Source organism: Rissa tridactyla, chromosome 1, assembly GCF_028500815.1.
Source record: "Rissa tridactyla isolate bRisTri1 chromosome 1, bRisTri1.patW.cur.20221130, whole genome shotgun sequence".
Classification (NCBI taxonomy): Eukaryota; Metazoa; Chordata; class Aves; order Charadriiformes; family Laridae; genus Rissa; species Rissa tridactyla.
The window spans coordinates 190,690,566-190,705,498 of NC_071466.1; the positions used below are offsets into that span (position 1 = coordinate 190,690,566).

The following is a 14,933-nucleotide window of genomic DNA, read 5'->3' on the forward strand; positions in this document are numbered from 1 at the left end:
AAATCTAGGAGAATTCAGAAAATACACTTTTCTAAGAAAAAGTTTGCTTACTTCAGTCAGCTTTACCATTTCAGTTCTGCTTCAAGTCAGATTGTAGTAATCCATTCCCAAACTTAGCTGTGCACTCGCTAACTATTGTATAAATCTGGGGCTGGAGCTGGAGCTGGAAAAGTATACACGTTATACATTCTGCCTGTGTCACAACTTTCAGAAGTGTGAGAGAAAGAATGAAGGGCATCTGCCCACTACTGGTTTCTGAGGAATACCAAATACAGCAGATGCTGTTAAAATCACTGTTTTTTCAACAATTGTCACTTTGTTGTAGTGGTGGCTACTCTATGATCCTAACACAAGCAGAGGAAAATAGAAATACAGTTTTCCTTGCAGAAAATCCTGTCTTGTATGCTGATAGCCTGAAGAAGCTGGCATTTAGTAGTAATATACAAAAGATACCTGGACTTAGGTCTTGTTCGGTGTTTAGTACTGAATTGGCCTTTGTCTGAATTCACCATTTGTGAACAATGTGGCGTCCTTGATCTGTTAAACCACCATGCCACTTTTCCATCTTCTGTTTGTTCATGTACATAAATATGTATGTAACCTACAGACATACCTAAAATTCCGAGGTTTTATTTACATGTATAGGCCATAGTTGCATTGCGGCACTGTAGCTACAATAGTACCTTTTCTATGACCTCAGCTAGCTAAATGCTTGGTTGTTCAAATCCAGCCTGTTCTCTTCCTGTGGTTTCATAGGATGTGTCCGTCTTGAAGTCTATGAACTGAAAGGCATCACATACGCAGTAGTTCAGGCTAAAACTAGCAGACGTGAAACTGCCTTCATCCATCTGTCTCACAAACATGTCATTCCGAGACAGATAAGGGGCAGTCTTGGTGTTTTACCTGCAGACCTATAGTCAGCTTAAAAAGTCATCAGAATTCAGAACTTCTTGCAACTGTGTCATTATCAATATCTACATAAGGTACGTGAGACCAAATCATATACAACAGTGTCTAGAAGGTGTGAGAGTAGAATGACATGTATGGAAACAAGTTTGTGGTTATCTTGAATTTCTGTGTGTCTCAGACTTCGGTTTGCCACGTAGGTGGGAGAGTGGGCATTGCTACCAGCTACACACAGAAATCAGTAGTAAAAGAAATTGCATGCGCGGAGTCTCTTCTTTTTGACTAAAACTATATGAATTCAAAAAAAGGTGTAAGAAATGTTAGCGTGGCTACCGGTTACTAAGCATGTACCGAATCATGAAGGATAATTCCCAAAATTTCTCTGCAGAAGCAGGTGTAGTTGAAAACTCATGCAAACTCTTAAGAACCAATGTCCTCAAGGGTAAAGTTGTTTTACAATAATTACCATAAATATTCATTTGATTTCAAAAAAAGAGGAGGTGTTCTTACATTTGTCATGGCAAGGCTGAGTTAACGGAGGACCTTTGAAACCACTGTCAGTGTGTATGGATTTTGAATGTGTGTAAGTATAAAATAAAAGATCGATTTGTTAGGAATTTCGTGAAAGCAGCACTATAATTTCAAAACCAGCCATATCTATATGCTTATCAAATATCAGTTATTTTGTTGGAGCCATGTATGCCAACATAACTTCATTGCCACAAGCTCAGTCCTGTATTTGTTATCTTTTTGACGCTGTAGTTTATGTGACATCTCTGTCCCATTAAGTGATGTGATCCTTCCGTACAAGAATGATCCCCTGCTTTGATAACTGTCTCAGTCTTGTAACAACATCAAGATTATTGAATTAATAGAATGATAATGTGATTCCATACATCTTGTTAAAACAATATTCCCTTGATAATGGATAGTTAAAGTGCGTTTTATTTCCTGTTTTTATTATTTATGTAGCTCTTCCAGTTATCTTTGAACAGGGGAGACCAACAAAAATCAAAAGGATGTGTTTATGTGTGTCAGACTTTTTTTTTTTACTAGAACGTGTAGCATGTTTAACATTTGGTGCATATATAAATAATACGTAAAATATGCATATATAAATACTTATATATGTCTAAATGCAATGTTGGAGCTTAGGTATATCTCAATATTTAACACTTCAGTATGTTACACAAGGACTTTGAAATACAGTAGAAAGGAATTTGAAAATATGTTACAGAAAGTGTGGTAGAGCACACTCAGAGGTTGTACAGTGTGAAGAGCTTGCTATAAAATGATTCAAGATATTCAAAAGCCAGATGCTCACAGATCCAACCTGTTAATCCATTTGGCCAAATAGATATAACATTATGTGTGATACAAACTTCTGGGAATTTCAGTTTCTTTTTTATGTCACGCTATCAATTTTCCAAAAGTCTAGCTAGTGCAAGAGGCCTTTGTGCTCCGTAGTAAAAAAATATAAATGACCTCTGAGGATCTTGTAGAGATACTGAATTAACTAAGGCACTGGTGGTGTTGCAATCATAAATATCTAGTTATGTTATTCTTCTGGTTCTTCATACTTGTCTTTCCATCCTCAATGTATAAAAGGCAGAGAAATGTTAGACACTTAATAAAGAACTAAAGTCCATCCCCACAGTATATACTACTGCAAATGTAAATTGTATTCAGCCTGAAATCTCCTTCCTTTTAATGTTTGCTGCACAGCGAAGTCTAGACAGTTGGAGTGAGTGGAAGGTTGTGGAGATGTTTTTTTCAAAGATCTGTGCACCCAGAGCTCCCACCGGGTTCATTTCCAAAATCCACACATCATGCCATCAAAAGTAATGAAGAGATTATAATCATTCATTTCTTTTGCATCTTAAATTGGGAAGTGTACTTCGGTTTCATTCAAAATTCATTCGTCTAAAAAATTACTTCAGGATGTCTTACATGTAGCAAAACTCAGCAAGAGTAGTATGACTTTAGCCACTTTAATTGCCATTCAGAAACTCCCAGTAATGACTGAGTCATTGCTGCTGATGAGAGAGACACGATGCATGCTGCAGAGGGAGAGACAGATGCGTCTATACACCCTTCTAGGCAGCCTGCAAAGCTTTGTGCTTTCTCCAAGAAAAGGTAAATAGTCAGCTTAAACCTTGCCAGCAACTCTATAAACAAGAAGATGCCAACAGCACGTTCCCCTTCTCGATTACCTGAGTGTCCTATCTGTGTCCTCCTTCCTTGTGTAAATCCTGCTCTAATTTCCTTGTGTTTGTTAGACTATTTGATATTTGTATAGTGTTCATAAAGTTTATAGATATCCGTCATTAACAACTTAGTAATAATCCTTATCTGCTCTTCTTAATCAAGTTGAACATTCAGATCTCTCCTTTTCTTCTCCTTAAATCTCTTTTTCCTAGCCTTTGTTATGACTTGTAACTGAGTCTGAATGTCCATAATTTAGAAAACTCTTCAAATGAAATAAGCTGGGTTTTCTTTACGAGTTTAGTAAAATAATATTTTTGGCCTCTGTAGGGTGTGCTACAGTTGGAAATAGGAGCTATACCACTGGAAAGAATCAAAAATGTGCCGAAAAAGTCGAAATATTTTAGCAGTAGCAATACAATTGATTCAACATTGAATATTTCATTATAGTTTCATTAAGTGTTCCGTTTACAAGGTATTTCATTATGACTTTTCAGTACTAAAACACGCTGAAATTTATTACATGGATTTTTTATCAAAAAAAAAAAAAGATTTTGAGAAAGCTGAAATATTCCTAAATTTTCAAAACAAATTTTTTTAATATTAAAAGTCTGTACAAGGTGCATAAAGTCAGGTTCACATTAAAGGAAAACTTTCATTTTTAAATTCCCTTCACTAATATTTTTATAAATACATACCGTAAAATTTGATTTTAAAGAAAAAAAAACCTGGATTGCTCCCAAGCAGTATTTTTAACCCTTCAGAATTGCTTGTGAACCAGAGAAGTTCCTTTTCACACTGTTGATTTCTGCTCATTTTTTTTTGTATTTCAGAACTCGATTGCTTTTCTACATATTTGTCCAAGAGGGAAACATTGCTGAAGCAGCTGAAAACCTTAGCTGTAATTTTACTCTTGGTTTATGCAACACTGTAGTTTTGAACTTGCTTGCACTTCCAGATGGAAAATAATTTTTCAGGTATTAGTTATAATTTAAGCACAGGTCTCAGTGTCTTCTTACAGATCTGAAGAGCTGCGGAAGCTCTGGTAAAACGTAGATGGTGGGACATGATCTTTTTCTTAGAAGCAGTACTCTAAACACTGCATGTATGTGAACTGTAATACTGTCTTTTGTCAAAAGGATAATATTCTAGGTCATACAGTAATTAAAATAATACTTCCGGACTTTGGTAAGCACAGGTCGGGCAATGACCTTCATTCCCTAGGTCAGTTCTAGGGGGACCAGTTATTGTTCCTGTCAAACTTGGGGGCCAAGTTGATGCTGGGTTCAGGTCAGTACTGATTCCCTAGTTGGGCCAGGTATTCAGGTACAAATGTGCGTCTTCTTATGTTTCTGAGATAAAGTCAAGCATAAAAATAGCTGATGAAGTTTTAATTAACGTAACAAGCATTCAATAAGGGAGTAGTAGCGAAAAGCACATTTTTTTTTACCTTTCTATTACAAAATATTCATTTTATCAGTAAATGGAATTTTTTTTGGTCATCATTTTTTATATCTTTGCAAAACACTTGCAGATTTTTATACTTCTAGGTACATGTCTACAAATAATTACTGTCTTTAATCGATGCAATGGAGGATTGTGTTAAATGTCCGATAACTTTTGGAATATAAGCAGAGTAAGGGAGTGTTGGAATAGACTGCTGGGGGTGTTCCCTTGCTTGAAGCTTGTAAAAACATTTTAGACAAATGTCTGTCAAAACCAAAACAGTTTATTCTGCTTTTGAAGAGAGGGATGGAGTAGCTTACTCGCCAAGGTGTCTTCTTTTTGTTCTGGGGTTTGCGTAATGATTTTTTAACAAGAAATACTTTAATTTTAGCTTATTTCTTTTAATGAAATTAGTTCAAATTAGATTGCTAATCAGCGGTTACAGCAATTAGGCCTACATGTATATTTAGTTGGTTTGTGAGGGTTTTTTGTGAGTAATCCAAATTGTATGAGAAAGGAGCTACATCTCTTACTCTTAGACTAAGTATCTGAATTCTACTAAGATAATTTCTGGGTAGTTTCTAAAGCTGAATAAAAGTGAGAGGCAAATAGAAGTTTGTACACAAAATACTTGTTAAAAGAAGTCTGTCTCAGATCTTGCAGAAGATTGTGTGCTTATTTCAAATTTACACTATGATATAAGTAATACTGAATTTTCATAGGATCAAAGCTTTGTGACAAATTGATTTTGTGTCTAGGGAGCCAAATAAAACCAAATTCTTCAGAATCTATGATTTTCAGTGGGATAGTGCTCCGAGAGCTTTGGAAAGTACCGCTTTATTAAATGCTAGGCACCTTTATGAAAAGAAATTATTAGCAACACATTTAAGACAATAAGGACTTAAATGCTTGTTACTCTCAAAACTAATGGAGAAGATAATTTGACCTCCTTCTCTGTCTCAGGTCTCTGGTTGCTCCCTGAGGCGTAGGGAGTGAGGAAGTTGAATTCCTGCCCTGTCAGCCTGGGAGCAGGGAGAAGACCCAGCTGTTGGGCTGCTGGGGGAGCCGAGGGGGCCATTCGCACTCACTAGCCCAGGGCATAGGGGGCCGTTACGGACCTGGAGCAGAGCAGTGGAAAGACTGAGTTTCTGGAACCTGCTGGTTTACTGGCACTGCTGGCGAGTCAGACCCTTCAATGCGAGTCCCCGCTGTGGTTTCAGCCCCTGTCCAGGTCCTCGTTCACTGGGGAAAGGGGACGTGGGGCATGACCCTGGCCATTGCAGCCTTTCAGTGGAATGCATTGAAAACCCATTTTTGTGTCTTTTTGAAGGAGTCAACATTTTCACTTTACGAAGTGTTAAAATGTTTTCTTTTCTTTCCTATTTGCTTGTCAGAACTGTTTTTTTTTTAGCAATATGCATTTTGTATGGTTTGCATGAATTTAAACTTAGGGTGTTTCATACGGCACTTGGCTTGAAGTGTGCTACTGCTATTTCTGACGGAAAGGACTTGTGAGTCTAAAACACTTTCTGTCTCCTCATAGGCCTATTAAAGCTCTTCATTTCCCTACAAATGTTGCATCGTAAGAACTTAAAAAATATGCATTCTGTTTGGTATCCCTGGGAGTGCTATATATGTTTTTTTCTGACAAGCAACCTCCAACATCTAATACATCACAGTTCTGGTAATCTTTTGAAAAGATAAATAATACTTTTATTTTATAAATTCATAGTGACATCCTTAACAAAAATATGTTATTCAAGAAATATCAACAATATTTTAAGGTAAGTTAATGAAGATATGTTCAAACATTGTAATAATCAAACTATTATCTGTATACAAGACTGAAGAAAATACGTTGCGAGGTGCTGCACTGTTTTTGTGATTCCTCTTGAGAATGAGTTAGCTAAAATGAAGGTGCTCTGCTAGCTTTATTTAAAGATCCATGCTTAAAAATGACTAATTTTATAGCATGTATTTCTGTTTATGTGCCTGTCAGTTTTAAACAGCCTTTTATATGCAAATGCGTGATGACAGTTCTATATTCTGTGTCATTTCTTCACTGGAGTTTTTCATGCTATTGGAGTAATCCCTTAACAGATATTTATAGAGTTTTTACTGTTATTTTGACAAATCGGACATTGTTATTGAAATGATAAAAGAAAGTAATTTTAATACTTTTGGCGTTGGAACTTTTTAAAACTTTTTTAAAAATTATGTGTTTCCTAGGTCTATCTTAGTAAACCTTTTACAAAAATTGGGTCTTTTTAGTTCCATTGTTTGTCTTAATAAAAATCTGTATTTGAAACTTGTTTCTAAACAAGTGTATCACTAAAGATCCATCTCTATTGCTCCCTCAGTCATTTTGTTGTACGTGCCTATACAAAATTGTGTGTTCCAGTAAGTTAATTCATGAATATCATATGCTTTACCACTACTAAATTTGTCTGTGGTTAGAGACAGATCATTTTGCCATAATTGTCAATATAAATAAACTCAGGCTTATGGTCTATAATTTTTGTAGTTTGGAAAAGCCGTTGCCTTACTGTTGACGATGTGCTCACAAGGTGACGAGTCGGGAGGATTTCAGCTGTACTGTCCAGCGCAGTGAATGGCTAAGCGATGGCCAAAGAGAGGGCTTCCTGATTTCTAAAAGGAAACCGTAAATTTGTCTCATCTCTAGGAAAGACTTCTTATTTTGATACTAACCCTAGGCATTAATTCACACTAAAAGTAGAGATTGAGAAAACCAAATACAGTATTTCCATAGTCTTGAACAAAAAAAGTCATTGGCAGGTGACACAGAAAGACAGTGAAAGGACAGAGGCAGTCACCTGTGTCTAATGAAGGAGGTGACATTTCAGTAAATGGAAGGTACTTAAATATATACTGTGCGTTGGCAGTCTCCCAAGACTGCTGATGGACGTGTGTTTGGGGAGAGGAGCAGCGTATTGAAGAAATCGCTGCTTTGAGCTTTGTCGTGAGAGCGGGAGCGGGGACTGGCTACAAGCCCGGAGGGAGTCACCAGGCTGGCACAAACTTTCAGAGGATACCAGGTGCTGAAGCCATGGACAGCTTTCAGATCTCTTCTTGACAGATGTGGTGAAACTATATTTACCCTAGTTTATTTGCAAGATTTCTGTATTCTTTTCAGGATGTCTCCGTCTTAATGGAATTACTGGTGTGAATCTTCTGTTGTTTGAGAGTAGCACGTGGTACACAGGACAGTTTTTCTGCCACTGTCACCCAGGAACCCTGTGGCCTTTCAAATGAACTATCAAATTAGTCCAGATTCACCTTGCCTGACCTAAGGCATTTAAGTTTGGATACCCCTGTTAGAAGCAGAGTCAGTCTGACCTATGTCTGTAGTAGAAAAGACAGATGTAGACAATTTTGGTTTAACATGGACTGGATTAGTCCATGGATTTGCACATTGTCCTCTGTTGCCTGTAGGAAGTGCCCAGGGCAAGTAGGTGTATCAGTAGCATGCTTAAAATGATGTGGTACGAACGTGTCCTGAGAGTCACTGATTCATGATAAGATGCTATGAAATTATTAGAGGTCCTTGTCAGGCTCAGTTACCTAATAGATCGCTTCATGATGTGATACTCCTGTATATTCATCTGAAGTGGGAGGTAGTATGGGACAAAGAGAGGGAGATTTTGCTGTGCCAAACTCCCCTGTTACGGTTTATGTTTCCCATTGGATCTCATTTTACTTCTTCAGTTTTGATCTCCATAAGCATTTTTCTCTGTTAGATGACACTTATCACATTTCCTTATTAAAGTTAACAAAAGATTGAGTTATTGTTCTGTTATTCACTTCCTATATTTTTATTTCTGAAAAGACTAAAAAGTACTCAAGCTAATAACCGTGCCATCTCTTACAAAACTGCCACATGATGATTGTATGAGAACGACGGCAGAAAATTCAGTATGTGCACTGGGACAGATCGACTGCAGTCCGTGAACTCTGCATTTGTTACAGAGTTTGGTGTTTGTATGAACAAACAGCAAAACCAGGCATACAGAAATGTCTGCTCTGTATGTGAACGTGGCTGTATTTTATATAGAACGGGAAAATTTGAAATCCTCTCATTCATGTGACACATCACAAGAACATGAAATGCTGCAGCAGTTTCTAGTTGTCTGGAACATGAAAACAAAGCAAAAGTTAGGTGCAGTTGTAAATGCCTATGCCCATGCAAAGCAGGTGTTTTCCAAGGAAGTGAGTAGCAGATGATTACGCACACCCTAATATTTGATGTGTATACCGACACCAGATCTGAGGGTCTTGCAAATTTTGAGAATTTTCAGTCAGAGGAATTAATATTAGGGTGGCTTCAGGATACTTTTATACCTTCCTAATCCTGCTCAGAGTAGTCATCATGAGACCTTGTGAAGAGCCTTTGGGTGTACTCCTGCCCTTAGCGGGAGTCAATATTTTAAAACATATGTTACAGGGTTGACAAAATAGTTAGGACATTATGGCTTTAACATTATTAAACATGTTGGTAGGATCTGGACTGTTCTGTGACTGCTGTTTATCAAATAAAAACTAAGGATTATCTTAGTGCCCCATTTGACCATCCTTGTAGGCTCATGTTCATATGGCAATATACTTTCCATATATTCTCCAAACCTTTTGAGAGCATTTTTGTAAAATGCATTCATGGAATTAAAAAAAAAAAAAACAAAACCCAACACAAATCCAAACCCTACACCAAATGTTATACATTGAGTCATTTATTTTCCTTTTAAAAAATCCTGTACATGCTTTTGTACTGGGACTGTTTCGTACAAAAGAAGCATGAAGACCATGTATTAATTCATTAAAGATCCATTAATCCATTGTCCTCATGTCTAAGAAACCCCACCTTTCCATTATACACCCCAAAGACACATAAACAATGAAAGTGCTGACAAATTATTCTAAACTCTGCAGCGCTCTGTTTTTAAACTTTTAACTAATGAAGGGCTGTTTCGAAATTGCTGTAGAAAGTTCAGATTTACATGAGCAGGTTCACAGAAGTTGCCTGGCCTGAGAAAGTGCTTTGTTGCCCTAGTTCTGACCTCCCTGGACAGTGTTGGTCACTGTTTCCTTGCACCGTTTCAATCTGTGGCTGTTGCTGGAGCTGAATGGGGAGCGCTAGTCATAATGGTCTGATATGAGTTGACTGCATCATCTCCTTATTTTCTTTAGAGACAGTTTTCCCCCTCTCACTGTCTCACAGTGCACAGGATTAATTTTCTAGCAGTGAAGCGCTAGAAAGCAGCCTGCTTCATCTGCTCTTCAGGCTCCAAGAAGCAGTTAGGCTGCAGACCTGCATTTCATGATTGGTGGTATGGCCCCCTTTTATCATAAACTGTACAAAAGAGCCTAAAAGTCAGTGTGGTGGACAGATAAGGGATTTGATTCAACCACCAGATAGGAAAATAGGTGGATTGGTCTAATCCCAGCACTCTCCTTGAAAGCCTGAGAAGTGTCCACGTGTCAGCTCCTCTGTGGGCCAAATGATAGTCTTTATTGCTTACATTTGGCTGGGGTCCATCCATTTTTTCCAGAGGCAGGAACAAGTAACACCAGTTCATACCCGTGCATTCCTGATGAATGAACGTAAAGCTATAGAATACTTATCAGAGTTGGCAGGGTCAAGAGGGAACTTTACTATTAAAGGCTACTTTGGCTGAGATCAAAAAATGTTCTTTTATCTCTCTCTCAATAACATCCATAAGATATGCTACTGATACGCTTGGATAATCTGTTTTCAATTTTCTGCAGCTGCAGCATATGCCTTTGCTGTGGTTGCCAAGATTCAACGGAGAGGAGGCAGGATTTGGAATGGAAATCTTGGATGTGTTATGTGGGTCCTGGGCAAGGTGGCAGTGATACCCAAATCATTGTCGTCTGGGTCTCTTACCTTTCTGCCTGAAACTGTCCTTAACTGGAGTTCTTATGTCTTATGTGCAAGGGTTACCAGGAAGAGTAGCCCCATAACCCACACGCTGGCCATAGTTTATGCCTAGAATATGTTGATGTGAGCTGGAGATAAAAATTGTCGGCAGCCATTTGGTCCCATACAAAGTTATCTTTATCTGGCTGTTGGTGACAGCTGCATGTTGTGGCTTGAGGGATGGGGGGAAAAAAAAAAGTCAATCTCAAGACTAATAAACAATTTCTTAATATCTAATTGATCCCATGATTAGCAACAGAACATATAAACAAGCTAACATGCAAATTTAGGCATATAACAGTGTGTACAGACTTTACATGGGCATAAACGGCAGCTGAAGAAAGCCCTGGCTCCTCCTATTGACACTGAGCCAGTTTTTGTAAGTATCATACAAGTGAAAATTGCACTCTCTTCCACATCTTTAAGCCCAGTGAAAAAGTAAGGTCTCAGCAGTCCACTAGGGGAAGCTCCATTCTGCTCCATGCAGCCTTATAATATATATGTAACGCTTATGAAAGGGCAGCTGCAACAATAACATTGAGCCTGACTCTTTCTTTTTTTATATATCAATTTCCACTGGGATTTTATTGTTGACTTCAATGGCCTTTTAGCACACTGTGTTTACATGGATGTAAACAAGAGAAGAATCTGCCCAGAATGTATCACGCTATATGCATGTAATTAGATTGTCAATATTCAGCTCCTATACATGTAACAAACTAGAGGTCAGAAAGGTTACTGTGTCTGTCCTTGTCCTGAGGAGTGCAGGGAACTAAGATGCCAGAGTGCCTCAGCGCACAGAAAGCCATCGACCTACACAGATTTTAAAGTCTGGTGCTTATACGTATATGCTTAAATGGAACTCTGGCTTGGCGATTGCCTAGCTTTGAAAATCGTGCTGCATAGAGGCTGATCATGCATGTTAAAATAATCACAATCTCCATAATTAGAAAATAGACCTTGATTCATTCTCCTGTTGTTGGCATCAGTTGAAATACTTCATTTTGGTCACCTGAGGTTCCCTGGCTAGTTGGTGAGAAGAGAGGAACACGTTCAAAGTCAAGATTTGAAATATTCAGGATTTAGCTGGGATTAATTATTTCCTGATTGTGTCTCTTTTTGTGTTTACTATTTGAAGACTTTTCTTTGGGAAAATGGAGTTGCCTCTATTTTGTACGTACTTCACACTCTTCTGCTTTTAGCTGGAAAAAGGCAACAGAAGAGTTGTTCTGCTGAGCTAGGGAAGATATTTTTCTTGGTTAGTCTTAACTTCCCCTTAAAACAGAAACTCTTAGAGGGGGTCAGAGCAATTATCCACTTCTTGAAGACCTAGGAATGCATATGAGAGCCTTCAGCCTGTCGAACATTTTATAGGATAACAAAAATGCAAATGTAGAAAATTTCAAGGTGGTGGTAATAATTGAGGTATGTTGGGACGAGGTTTGATTTGGGCTTGTGGGGAAGGAGTATTTCGACTGGTTTGGGTAAATTTTGTTGGAAATGTAGAGTATCAAATCACTTTAAAATACAATGTGCTATTGTTGGCTTGCTGGGTTTTTTTTAAACCAATAGAAACCTAACTCAGCCAAGGTCAGCAGTTCGGCAGAAATTTTCTAAGGCTGTCTTGTGTGTACTGAGAATTAAAACACAGTAACAGTAAAATAATCCCATAATTTAGCACAATATATTGATTTTCTCAAACAGTTACATAAGATTAATAAAACATTTTAACTGATATCTATTTACGTATATGCTAAGAATTGTCTGTAGGTAATACAGTTCTGGTTCCAAAGCAGACAGGATGTCTCATAACACTTCCACTTTAATAATAATTTTGCTGACTCTGAATGGCTATGCATAGGTAGTTCTCTGCTTCTTCACTTCTGTGGGGTTCAGTTGTACACCAATGTTTTGTTCCGTGGCAGAAAAGAAATGAAGTATTCACATCACGGACTGTTGTTACATGCCTGCATCGGGAGGTTCCTCGCGTGATTCATGGAGAGGAAGCTCTCACACAGAACAATTCAAAATTCAGAACAGAGCTCAATTTATTCTGTCTGAATTGCTATCTAAAGGAGCTTCTCTCTTTCTCTCTTAACTGCATAAATAGTATATAGACACTCCTCCTAATTGAAACTGTTAAAGTTACAAGCTATGATTTGCCTGGCTGCAGGCAGTCTGTGTATTTGCTGCCGTTGTCTTATAAGAGGGAAACAGTGCAGATGGATCTCTTTTTCTGATACGCAAATAGTACAGTACTTCCAGAAAGCTGGTTTAGTCTGGTAGCCATCCAGTCCTCAAGCTTTTTGTAGGTCTTGTAGTTCATTATGATGGTAATTTTTTACCATCGTACTGTAGCTCATTGGAAATTGGACTGAAACTTGGAATATTATTGGCCAACAAATAGTTTCAGCTGGCAATAATTCCTGGGTGTCATTGGCCTGGGGCACATTTGTACCATTGCCCTAGAGCTTCATATCCCATTATTCACATCTCCAATCTGTAAAGCTTTAGATAATATTTGTTCCTGAAACAAGTTTTCATTTCTGTGTTAATTCTTGTTCCTGTAGTATTTGAAATGCATGTATCAACGAAGAGCCTAAGTATACATTGCTGTGTACATGAATCAGATATAACCCTTTATATATCTGACTTTTGTATAGGCAGAGTTGTCAGAAGGGAAAGAGAGTGTCTTGAACACAACTAGCATGTTTTGAGATAGGAAATACAACGCAGAGGGGTGGTAGTAGCCTTTGATCTTTTTGCTTATCCAGTTCACAGGTTTCTGCATTTCAGACTTCCAGCATTTGTGTATCTGTTCATTACGGCTCTCCCATGGAAAAGGTGGGAGACCTTGGGCAAGTCGAGTTCTTTCCAAGGAATCTCACTGCCTGCAAAAGACTTGAAAGTGCAATTTGCTGTAAAGCACTAGGTAAGAACACAGAATTTGAAATCCATTACTCTGCACCGATGGGGTTTATCCTGAAGAACCTTTACGTACACTGACCATGGCTTGAAAAATGATAGCAGAAAATCAGAATGTTTTTTCATTCAGTTATAGTAGTATATCCAGTGTAGCAGGAAATGGTTTTGCATGACAGTACACATGTAAATGTCAATGCATATGTCATTTACAGTGTATCTGGGTGTTCTGTGAAATTCACAATGATCATGTTGGAGAAAACTGCCTCTGTTACACTAAATAAAATGTGCTTAGTAAAAATTGCTAGCAATTTTTTTCTAGACATATAATGACATGGTAAGAATACAAAACAAAACCACCAGAAACAAACCATTTCTCAAGCAGTAATATCTACAGGACAAGTGATCTAAATTGCTGGAACAGGGAGAGTTCATCACTGCACTGCAAAAGAACTTGAAATATAACCTAAAGGCAAGTGAAATACTGATTCCAAGCTTTGAAATAACAGCAACAAATTTACCTACAGACAGAAGATGCATGGAAGCAATAAACGAATTATACAAGTCTTACACATGCAATCTGATTATTCTGACCAAAGTGTTAATTGGATCCTAACTGCCAGATCTGATATCTGTAGTCTTGTAGTGGGAACCTTTCAAAGTGATGAACTGTAATTCACTGAGCTGCTTGAAGCACTTGTAATTTACTGCATGTCATGCTATGAAGAGCCTGACCTAATGGACTTTACATTACCTGTAACGCTGGAAACCTTTCAATGAAACTAGTTGGTAAAAAGTAATAGTGGAAGTCTATTCAGAAAGAGGGAACAAAACTACATTTTAAACACTGTTTTATATCCATATAAAAAGTTGGTCATTAAACAAAAGATGAGCAACTCAAGTCAAATATTTAAACTGGAATATTTCTCAGTGGTGAGGTGTCTGGTAAATTTTAAATTAAGTAGAAATGATTAATATGAAAAGAGAACCTGAGATAGTTCTAAATGGTGTGGAATATGTTGTGCTTCAGATGGTCATGCATGAAATTCCCTTTCCTGAATATAATATGTTTAAAAATGTGGTTTGAGATAACCATCGTTCCCTACTGCATCTTAAATCAATATTCAGAGATACTGAGGGAACATTTATCTATAAAAGTACATTGCAGTTACTGAATGCTAACTAGAGTCCAAATTTAGCTACCCCATGCAGAGGACTGATATCTGGTGGGAAGCAAAGGCTTCCTTCTCCCGAAGATTATGTTGGAAGGCAGCCATAGTAAGTTCTGTCTGCAACCACTAAAACAAAAGTAATGCTATGGAAGAGGTCACATTTGGGCAAATTTTCGCTGTGGTAAGGGGTTGGGGGAGCAGCGGAAGGTTATTTAGCCTATCTATCTGTGGTATTTCTGCCCCATCTTCCCACAACAAGGCGCTTGATAAAGTGGTGTTAGAAAACCTACTGCTTGTTACGGTGTTGCCCTGAAAGGAGTCGGGCTTCC

At 37.9% G+C, this 14,933-nt stretch overlaps 1 protein-coding gene across 15 annotated transcripts in view; it reads left to right on the forward strand.

Moving 5' to 3' along the window:
* Positions 1-14,933, forward strand: part of FOXP2 (forkhead box P2) — a 440,098-nt gene that overhangs the window by 346,107 nt on the left and 79,058 nt on the right. The gene's annotated exons all lie outside the window — the stretch shown is intronic.